The sequence below is a fragment of the Pongo pygmaeus genome, chromosome 15 (genome assembly GCF_028885625.2).
Source record: "Pongo pygmaeus isolate AG05252 chromosome 15, NHGRI_mPonPyg2-v2.0_pri, whole genome shotgun sequence".
Lineage (NCBI taxonomy): Eukaryota > Metazoa > Chordata > Mammalia > Primates > Hominidae > Pongo > Pongo pygmaeus.
In genome coordinates, this window is record NC_072388.2 from 53,753,036 (window position 1) to 53,762,326 (window position 9,291).

Genomic DNA, 9,291 nt, shown 5'->3' on the forward strand with positions numbered 1-9,291 from the left:
GTCCAAAAGAACATCTGTCTCCTCACCTCACGCTACTTTGCACCTGGCCATATTTCCAAATCAATTGCACACCCTGTTTGAAAGCAGCTCACCTTGGGGATGGATTAGGAAAATCACAAGCCCCAGGCCTGGGTATGTGAGTGAGTTTCGGCAAGAGATGAAGGGCAGGCAGGCGCCCCATCTGGGGAGGAAGTCCAGTGTCACAATTGTACCTCTGAGTAGCTGTGTTCCCAACACTCCAGAGAACAGCTCTACCCTGGAACAGCTTTCATGAGTTATCAGCACTGACGTCAGCCACATACCTGTGAACATGACTTGCTTGTTGGCTGCCCACAGCTGCACTGTTCCTTCTTGCTGGGTTTTGGGAGTACACATGAGCTATTCATTACAGAGTTTCAGGCCCCCTAGCAACTCTGAATACCTCATATTCTAAAAGAGCATGGCTTTTCCCAGCTAATTTGGGATTACGTGAGAGATTAGCCTGTGTCCACAAAGGCCAACAACTACTCTGACTGGGGAATCGGCAAGAGAAGACTTCCTCGAATGAGTCTTGAGGGATTTGAGCTTTGGACAAAGGAGTTGATAAGATTTTGTCCTAGGACAAAGAAAGATAGAATAGGCCTAAGATAAATGAGCAAAGATATTTTAGCACCTAGGTTTTAGTCGTTCAACTTACTGGTATGTATGTATTTATTATTATTATTTTTTTTTTTTTGAGATGGAGTCTCACTTTGTCACCCAGGCTGGAGTGCAGTGGCACAATCTTAGCTCACTGCAACCTCTGCCTCCCAGATTCAAGCAATTCTCCTGCCTCAGCCTCCTGAGTAGCTGGGATTACACAGGCACCCACCACCACAGCTGGCTAATTTTTGTATTTTTAGTAGAGATGGGGTTTCACCATGTTGGCCAGGCTGGTCTCAAACCCCTGACCTCAGGTGATCTGCCCACCTCAGCCTCCCAAAGTGTTGGGATTACAGGTGTGAGCCACTGCGCCTGGCCTATTTATTTATTTTTTATTTATTTATTTTATTTTATTAGATGGAGTGTCGCTCTGTCGCCAGGCTGGAGTGCAGTGGTAAAATCTCAGCTCACTGCAACCTCCGCCTCCCGGGTTCAAGCAATTCTCCTGCCTCAGCCTCCCGAGTAGCTGGGACTACAGGTGCGCACCACCATGCCCAGCTAATTTTTGTATTTTTAGTAGAGATGGGGTTTCACCATGTTGGCCAGGATGGTCTCCATCTGTTGACCTTGTAATCCGCCTGCCTCAGCCTCCCAAAGTGCTGGGATTACAGGCGTGAGCCACTGTGCCCGGCCTATTTATTTTATTATTATTATTTTGGGGGGACAAGGTCTTGCCCTGTCACCGAGGCTGCAGTGCAGTGGCTCGATCATAACTCACTGCAGCCTCAAACTCCCTGGCTCAAGTGATACTCCCTCCCACCTCAGCCTCCTGAGTAGCTGGGGCTACTGGTGTGAGCCACTAACTGGTATTTTTTGACTACTTACTCTGTGCCACATCCTGGAAATTCAATACTCAACAAGTTAAATGGCTTCTGCCCTTGTGTAGTTTACAAGCTAGTGGAAGAGACAATCACTAAATAATATAAATTACATTTGTAATAAGCGATGGGGAAATAATGTATAACCTAGTATTCTGGAGTCAAGGAAAGCTCACCAGAGGAAATGACATTTGAGCTGAAATTTGACGGCTGAGCAGGATTCAGGCTGGAGATATGCTTAGGGAAGGGTGCAAGAAGAGACTGCAAAAAGGGCAAGGGGGAGAGGCAATCCTGTGTGCAGGACGGTATGGGTCGGGGCAGTGATACCTGCCTCATGTTGATAGTGTTGGGGCCAGAGGATGTGAAATGGAGCATGATAGGGTAGGAGACCTATGATTGGCTCTGTTTCTGTCCCTATATTGTCTACTAGATTAAGTTAGCTGTTCTCCCATCTACAATACAGAGAGCTCCAGTAAACTCAGTTTTAAGTTTTAGGATCCCTTGGCTCTCCAGGCTAACCATATGAGGGAGATACTTCGCATAGAGATTTGGATTCCTTGGTGTTCTATTAGGCATATTTTTCCAGCCAGGTGGAAGACGCAGTCTTTCTGTTTTTTTTTTTTTTTTTTTGGTGAGACAGAGTTTCGCTCTTGTCACCCAGGCTGGAGTGCAATGGAGCGATCTTGGCTCACTGCAACCTCCACCTCCTCGGTTCAAGCAATTCTTCTGCCTCAGCCTCCCGAGTACTGGGATTACAGGCATGTGCCTCCACATCCGGCTAATTTTTGTATTTTTAATAGAGACAGAGTTTCACCATGTTGGCTAGGCTGGTCTCGAACTCCTGACCTCAGGTAATCCACCCACCTCGGCCTCCCAAAGTGCTGGGATTACAAGCGTGAGCCACCACGCTTTCCCTGAAGTCTCCTTTTTATAAACCTAATATTTCAATGTGCCTAATATTTGTCAAAGAATTAGTCTCAGCACTGTGCTGTTTAGGGGATGGGACATTATTCTTGTATTTACTCAAAAGGAGAAATTAGAAAAACCCTTCATTGCATAATTTAGTCAGCTCATACTCCAAGTTACTTCAATTTCCCTATCTTGCTTCTTGTTATTGTTTTAAAAAATAGGCTGGGTGCAGTGGCTCACTCATGTAATCCTAGCACTTTGGAAGGCCGAGGCAGGCAGATTGCCTGAGCTCAGGAGTTCGAGATCAGCCTGGGCAACATGGTGAAACCCTGTCTCTACTAAAATACAAAAAATTAGTCAGGCGTGGCAGCATGTGCCTGTCGTCTCAGCAACTTGGGAGGCTGAGGCAGGAGAATTGCTTGAACCTGGGAGGTGGAGGTTGCAGTGAGCCAAGATCACACCACTGCACTCAGCCTGGGCGACAGAGTGAGACAAAAAAAAAAACAAAAAACAAAAAAACAAACCAGAAAAGTGGGATGTTTATACTTTATAAAAGGTACCCGGAGGAATTTCAGTTCAGCTGTTCCGTCTATGGCTCCTGTAGTAAACAGCTATACTTCCAAGGCCTTGCACAGAGCAATCCCCAAGGCAGCATTTCTCAAGGTGTATTTTATACAACACCAATTTCTAGAGCTGCACCTTGAGTAAAGGGTTCCATGGATCAGTAGGTTTGAGGACACTGAATGTGAAATCCATTCATGAAGAAGTACCACCACATTAGTACATTAAGGGGCTAGCAAGTCCTATAGTAAAAACAACAACGACAACAAAAAACCCAGTATTTCCCAAGTACTTAATCACAGGAAACTTTTGTTTGAATAACTGCTTATTTCTATGGCAGGACTACCTGAGATTATTGCTTGTTTTAATTTTATTATTTTTTTGAGACGAAGTCTCACTCTGTCGCCTAGGCTGGAGTGCAGTGGCGCAATCTCAGCTCACTGTAACCTCTGCCTCCCGGGCTTGGGTGATCCTCCCACCTCAGCTTCCCAAGTAGCTGGGACCACAAGTATGTGCCACCATGTCCAGCTAATTTTTGTATTTTTAGTAGAGATGGGTTTTTGTCATGAGGCCAGGCTAGTCTCAAACTTCTGGGCTCAAGCAATCTTCCTGCCTTGGCCTCCCTAAGTGCTGGGATTACGGGTCCGACCCTGCTTATTTTTTATTTAACATTTATTCAGCATTGTGTGCAAAGTAACTGTGGTGTCATAGAGAAATGAATAACAGAGGGGAAGGGTTTAACATGCATTTGATATACAGTTTCAAAATATTCAATTATTTTATAGAAGAAATGGGATGAACTCATAAAATATCAAGTATAAATCAGTAATTAGCATATAGAAAATGTGTGGGTTAAACACAGATGAAAAGAGCTGGGAGAACCAAGAGTACACGTGGTAATAAACATACATAAGGGGGACCTGGGCACTAAATAGTGATACATTAAATACCAATATTCACAAGTCTTTGATATGGTCACACATTGGTGATACCTAGCCTGGCTTCATGTGTTCTCTGCCCAGGTAATGAAAATCCATGGCTGTTCAACAGACTAATGACAAGCTACAATTTTGGCCAATTGCTTCTCTCCAATAGAGCAAATATGTACCATTGCTCCAATAGAGCAAATATGTACCATATGTACCCAGAACCTCCTCCTTCCCTTGCTTGAACCTCACCATTGGCCTGGAAGTCCCTCACAAGGTTAAACATAAAGTTACTGTATGACCAGCAATTCTACTCCTAGGGATATACACCCAAGAAAAATGAAAATATATGTCCACACAAACACCTGTGCACAAATGTTGATAGCAGCATTGTCCATAACAGCCAAAAAGTAGAAACAACCTAAATGTCCATCAACTGATGGATAAACAAAATGTGGTATTCCCATCAATGGAATATTATTCAGCCATAAATGGACATGAAATTCTGATACATGCTATAACTTGATGCACCTTGAAAACATTATACTAAGTGAAAGAAACCAGTCACAAAAGGCTGCATATAGTGGGATTCTATGTATATAAAATGTTCAGAATAGTCAAATTTATAGAGGTGGGTTGGTGGCTGCCAGGGCATGGGGAGAGGGAAGAAAATGGGAAATGACTTCTAATGGGTTCAGACTTTCTTTCAGGGAAATGAAAATGTTATGGGATTTGATAGTGATGATACACACACAACTCTGTCACTTGTGTACAAACCACTGAATTATACACTTTAAAAAGGTGAACTTTATGCCACATGTGTTATATCTTAATAAAGTTGTTATAAAATCAATCTATATAGTTCACCATATTACAGACTAAAAAAGAAAAAATAATGATCTCAATAGATGCAGGAAAACATTTGAAAAAATCCAACATCAATTACTGATTTATAAAAAACCCAAAAACCAACCAAGCAAAACAGCTCTTAGCAAACTAGAAACAGAAGGGTATTTCTTCAGCCTGTTATAGGATATCTAAAGCTAACATCATACTAAATGGTGAAAGACAATGCTTTTTCTGTAGAATCAGGAACAAGGCAAGGATGTCTGCTTTCATCACCTCTACTCAACACTGTGCTGGTTTCAGCCAGCGCAATAAGGCAAGAAAAAGAAACAATAGACAACCAGACTGGAGAGGAAGGAGTAAAGCTGTCTATTCATAGATGACATGATTATTCAGAAAATCCCATGGCATCTACAAAAATAGCTACCAGAACTAAAAAGTGAGTTTAGCAAGGTTGCTGGACATAAGTTCAATATAAAAAAACCAGTTGTATTTCTTTTCTTTTTCTTTCTTTTGAAATGGAGTCTCACTCTGTCATCCACACTGGAGTGCAGTGGTGCAATCTTGGCTCACTGCAACCTCAGCCTCCTGGGTTCAAAGGATTCTCATGCCTCAGCCTCAGGAGTAGCTGGGATTGCAGGGGTGTGCCACAATGCCTGGCTAATTTTTATATTTTTAGTGGGGACAGGCATTTCATCACATTGGCCAGACTGGTCTCGAACTCCTGACCTCAGATGATCCACCCACCTTGGCCTCCCAAAGTTCTGGGATTACAGGCATGAGCCCCGTGCCCAGCAGTTGTATTTCTATATACTAGCAAACATTTGGAAATTGAAATTTAAAACAATGCCACTTACACTAATACCAAAAATGTCAAATGCACAGCAATAAAACTAACAAATGACATGCAAGTTCTGTACACTGAAAACTATAAAACATAGCTGTGAGAAATTTAAAAGATCTCATTAAATGAAGAGATAGTCCATATTCACGGATCAGAAGATTCATCATTGTCAAAATGTCATATCTCCCCAAATTTGCATCTGGATTCAATGTTATGCTAATCAAAACCTCAGCAGGTTTTTTCGTGTAAAAATCAACAAGCTGATTTTAAAATTATTAATAATTTGGAAATGCAAAAGACCTAGAATAGCTAAACAACTTTGCAAAAGAAGAAAATGTTTTAAAATACATTTCCTGACTTCAAAACTTATTATAAAGTTACAGTTATCAAGACATTATGGTATTGGTATGAAGATAGACAAATGAATCATTGGGGAAACAAAGAGTGTAAAAATACCACATATATAGCAAATTGATTTTCAACAAAAGTGCAAAAGTGATTTTACAAAGGATAGTCTTTTTAACAATGCTAAAACACTGGCTATCCATTGGCAAAAATATTAGCTTTGATCCATACCTCATACCGTGTACAAAAACTAAAAATGTATTATAGACCTAAATGTAAAACCTAAAACTATAAAACTTCTAGAAAAAAATACAAGAGAAAATCTTTATGACCTTAGATTAGAACAACAAAAGCACAGTCGATAAAAGAAAAAAATGATAAATTGCACTTCACTGCAATTGAGATTTTTTGTTCTTCAAAAGACACTGTTAAGAGCATGATGAAGTTATAGACTGGGAGGGAGTATTGGCAAACCACATATCTAATAAAGGACTCGTATAGAATATGGAATGAAGTCACAAAACAACAATAAGAAAAAAAATTCCCCAATTAAAAAATGTGCAAATGATTAGGGCAGACATTACATCAAAAAGACATATCGGTGAATAAGCACATTAAAATTGCTCAACATCATTAGTCAAGAGAGAAATTCAAATTAAAAACACAAAGAGATATCACTACACACTTACTAGAATGTATACAATTAAAAACAGGACTGGGCAGGGTAGTTCACGCCTGTAATCTCAGCATTTTGGGAGGCCAAGGTGGGAGAATCACTTGAGCCCAAAATTTCAAGACCAGCCTGGGCAACATAGTGAGATCTTGTCTCTACAAAAAATAGAAAAACTTAGTCTGTTGTGGTGGCATGTGACTGTAGTTCCAGCTACTTGGGAACCTGAGGTGGGAGGATCACTTGAGACTGGGAAGTTGAGGCTGCAGTGAGCCATGATCGCACCATTGCACTCCAGCCTGGGTGACAGAGCGAGATTCCTGTCTCAAAAAAATAAAATAAAATAATAAAAATGAATAAATAAATAAATAAAATTAATTTAATTAAAAATGTTGACTGTACCAACTGTTGGTGACAGTGGAATTCTCATACACCACTGGTGGGAATGTAAAGTGGTACAACCAATTGGAAAACAATTTGTCAGTTTCGCAAAAAGTTAAACATGTACCTACCTAATGACCCACTCATTCTACTCCCAGGAGAAATATAAGTAGAGATGGTCTTTGACTTACAATGTGGTTACATCCCAATAAACCCATCATAAATTGAAAATATCGTAAGTTGAAAATGCATTTAATACACCTAACCTACCAAACACCACAGCTTAGTCTTGCCTACCTTAAATGTGCTTAGAACACTTACATTAGCCTACAGTTGGGCAAAATCATCTAATACAAAGCCTATTTCATAATAAAATGTTGAATATCTTATGTAAATTATTGAATACTGTACTGAAAGTAAAAACCAGAATGAATGTATGGGTACTTGAAGGACAGTTTCTACTGAATGCATATTGCTTTCACACCATTGTAAAGTTGAAAAATCTTAAGTCGAATCAATGTTAAGTCAGAGATCATTTGTGTATGTCCATACAAAGACTTATATATAAATGTTTATAGAGGTTTTATATCTAATATCTCCAAACTGGAAACAGTGCAAAATGTCCATTAATAGGTAAATGGGCAAACAAATTTTGATATAGCCAAACAATGGAATACTACTTAGTAACTGATACTCTAAACATGAATGAATCTCACAACATAGCTCAATAAAGAAAGCCAAAAGAAGGGTATATACTATATTACTCCAATTATATAAGTAAGATTCTAGGAAATGCAAGCTAATCTGTAGAGACAGATAGTAGATAGTGTTACCTGAGGACAAACAAGGGGATTATAAACAGGTATAAGAAAACTTTGGCCAGGCGCGGTAGCTCACGCCTGTAATCCCAGCACTTTGGGAAGTCGAGGTGGGTGGATCACCTGAGGTCAGGAGTTCAAGACCAGCCTGACAAACGTAGTGAAACCCCATCTCTACTAAAAATACAAAATTAGGGCCGGGCGCAGTGGCTCATGCCTGTAATCCCAGCACTTTGGGAGACTGAGGCAGGCAGATCACGGGGTCAGGAGATCGAGACCATCCCGGCTAACACGGTGAAACCCTGTCTCTACTAAAAATACAAAAAATTAGCCAGGCATGGTGGCAGGCGCCTGTAGTCCCAGCTACTCAGGAGGCTGAGGCAGGAGAATGGTGTGAACCTGGGAGGCGGAGCTTGCAGTGAGCCAAGATCAGGCCACTGCACTCCAGCCTGGGCAACAGAGTGAGACTCCATCTCAAAAAAAAAAAAAAAAATTAGCCGGGCATGGTGGCAGGCACCTGTAATCCCAGCTACTTTGGAGGCTGAGGCAGGAGAATCACTTGAACCCGGGAGGTGGAGGTTGCAGTGCGTCAAGATCGTACCACTGCACTCCAACCTGGGTGACAGAGCGAGACTCCTCCTCAAAAAAAAAAAAAAAAATTAGCCGGGCACGGTGGCAGGCACCTGTAATCCCAGCTACTTGGGAGGCTGAAGCAGGAGAATCACTTGAACCCGGGAGGTGGAAGTTGCAGTGTGCAGAGATCGTACCACTGCACTCCAACCTGGGCAACATAGCGAGACTCCATCTCAAAAAAAAAAAGAAAAGAAAAAGAAAACTTTTAGGTGTTATGGATATGTTCATTAACTTGATTATGGTGATAGTTTCACGGGTGTATACATGTCAAAACATGATATTCTATACTTTAAACGTGTTCAGTTTATACTGCATATCAATTACTTCAATAAAATGGTCTTAAAAATCAGAGAATAGAGTTTTCCAAAATAAATGGACCATCTATTTAAAAAATAATAGCTAATATTTATTGAACATTTACTATATGCCAAGCCCTATGCTAGTTGAGAGTTATTACATGAAAGACATTCCTTTCCTCTTCCCAGTAACCTTAGGAAGAAGGTACTACTGTTTTTATTAAGTAACTTCCCCAAGTAACTCACTCAAATCACATAAGCCAAATCATACAAGTAGATGCAAAAACAGACTTCAAATCCTGGACCATTTGACTTTACTACCTGAAGTCATAACCACTGTAAGACCTGGTTCTGGGAGACCTAAAAGGAATCCGTATCTCCCTGCAACTTACAAGAGAGTAAATGAAGGTGAAAGAAAAGCAAAATTTAGTGAAGATGAACCTATCCTCTTGTTAGGTTCCGAGCTGGAACATTGACCCAATAGCATTGAACGCTCTTGACGTGGGATCCCGTCAGGCCACTGGGGCGGTGGGAGGAAGGGAAGTCACTATCCAGACTGAAGG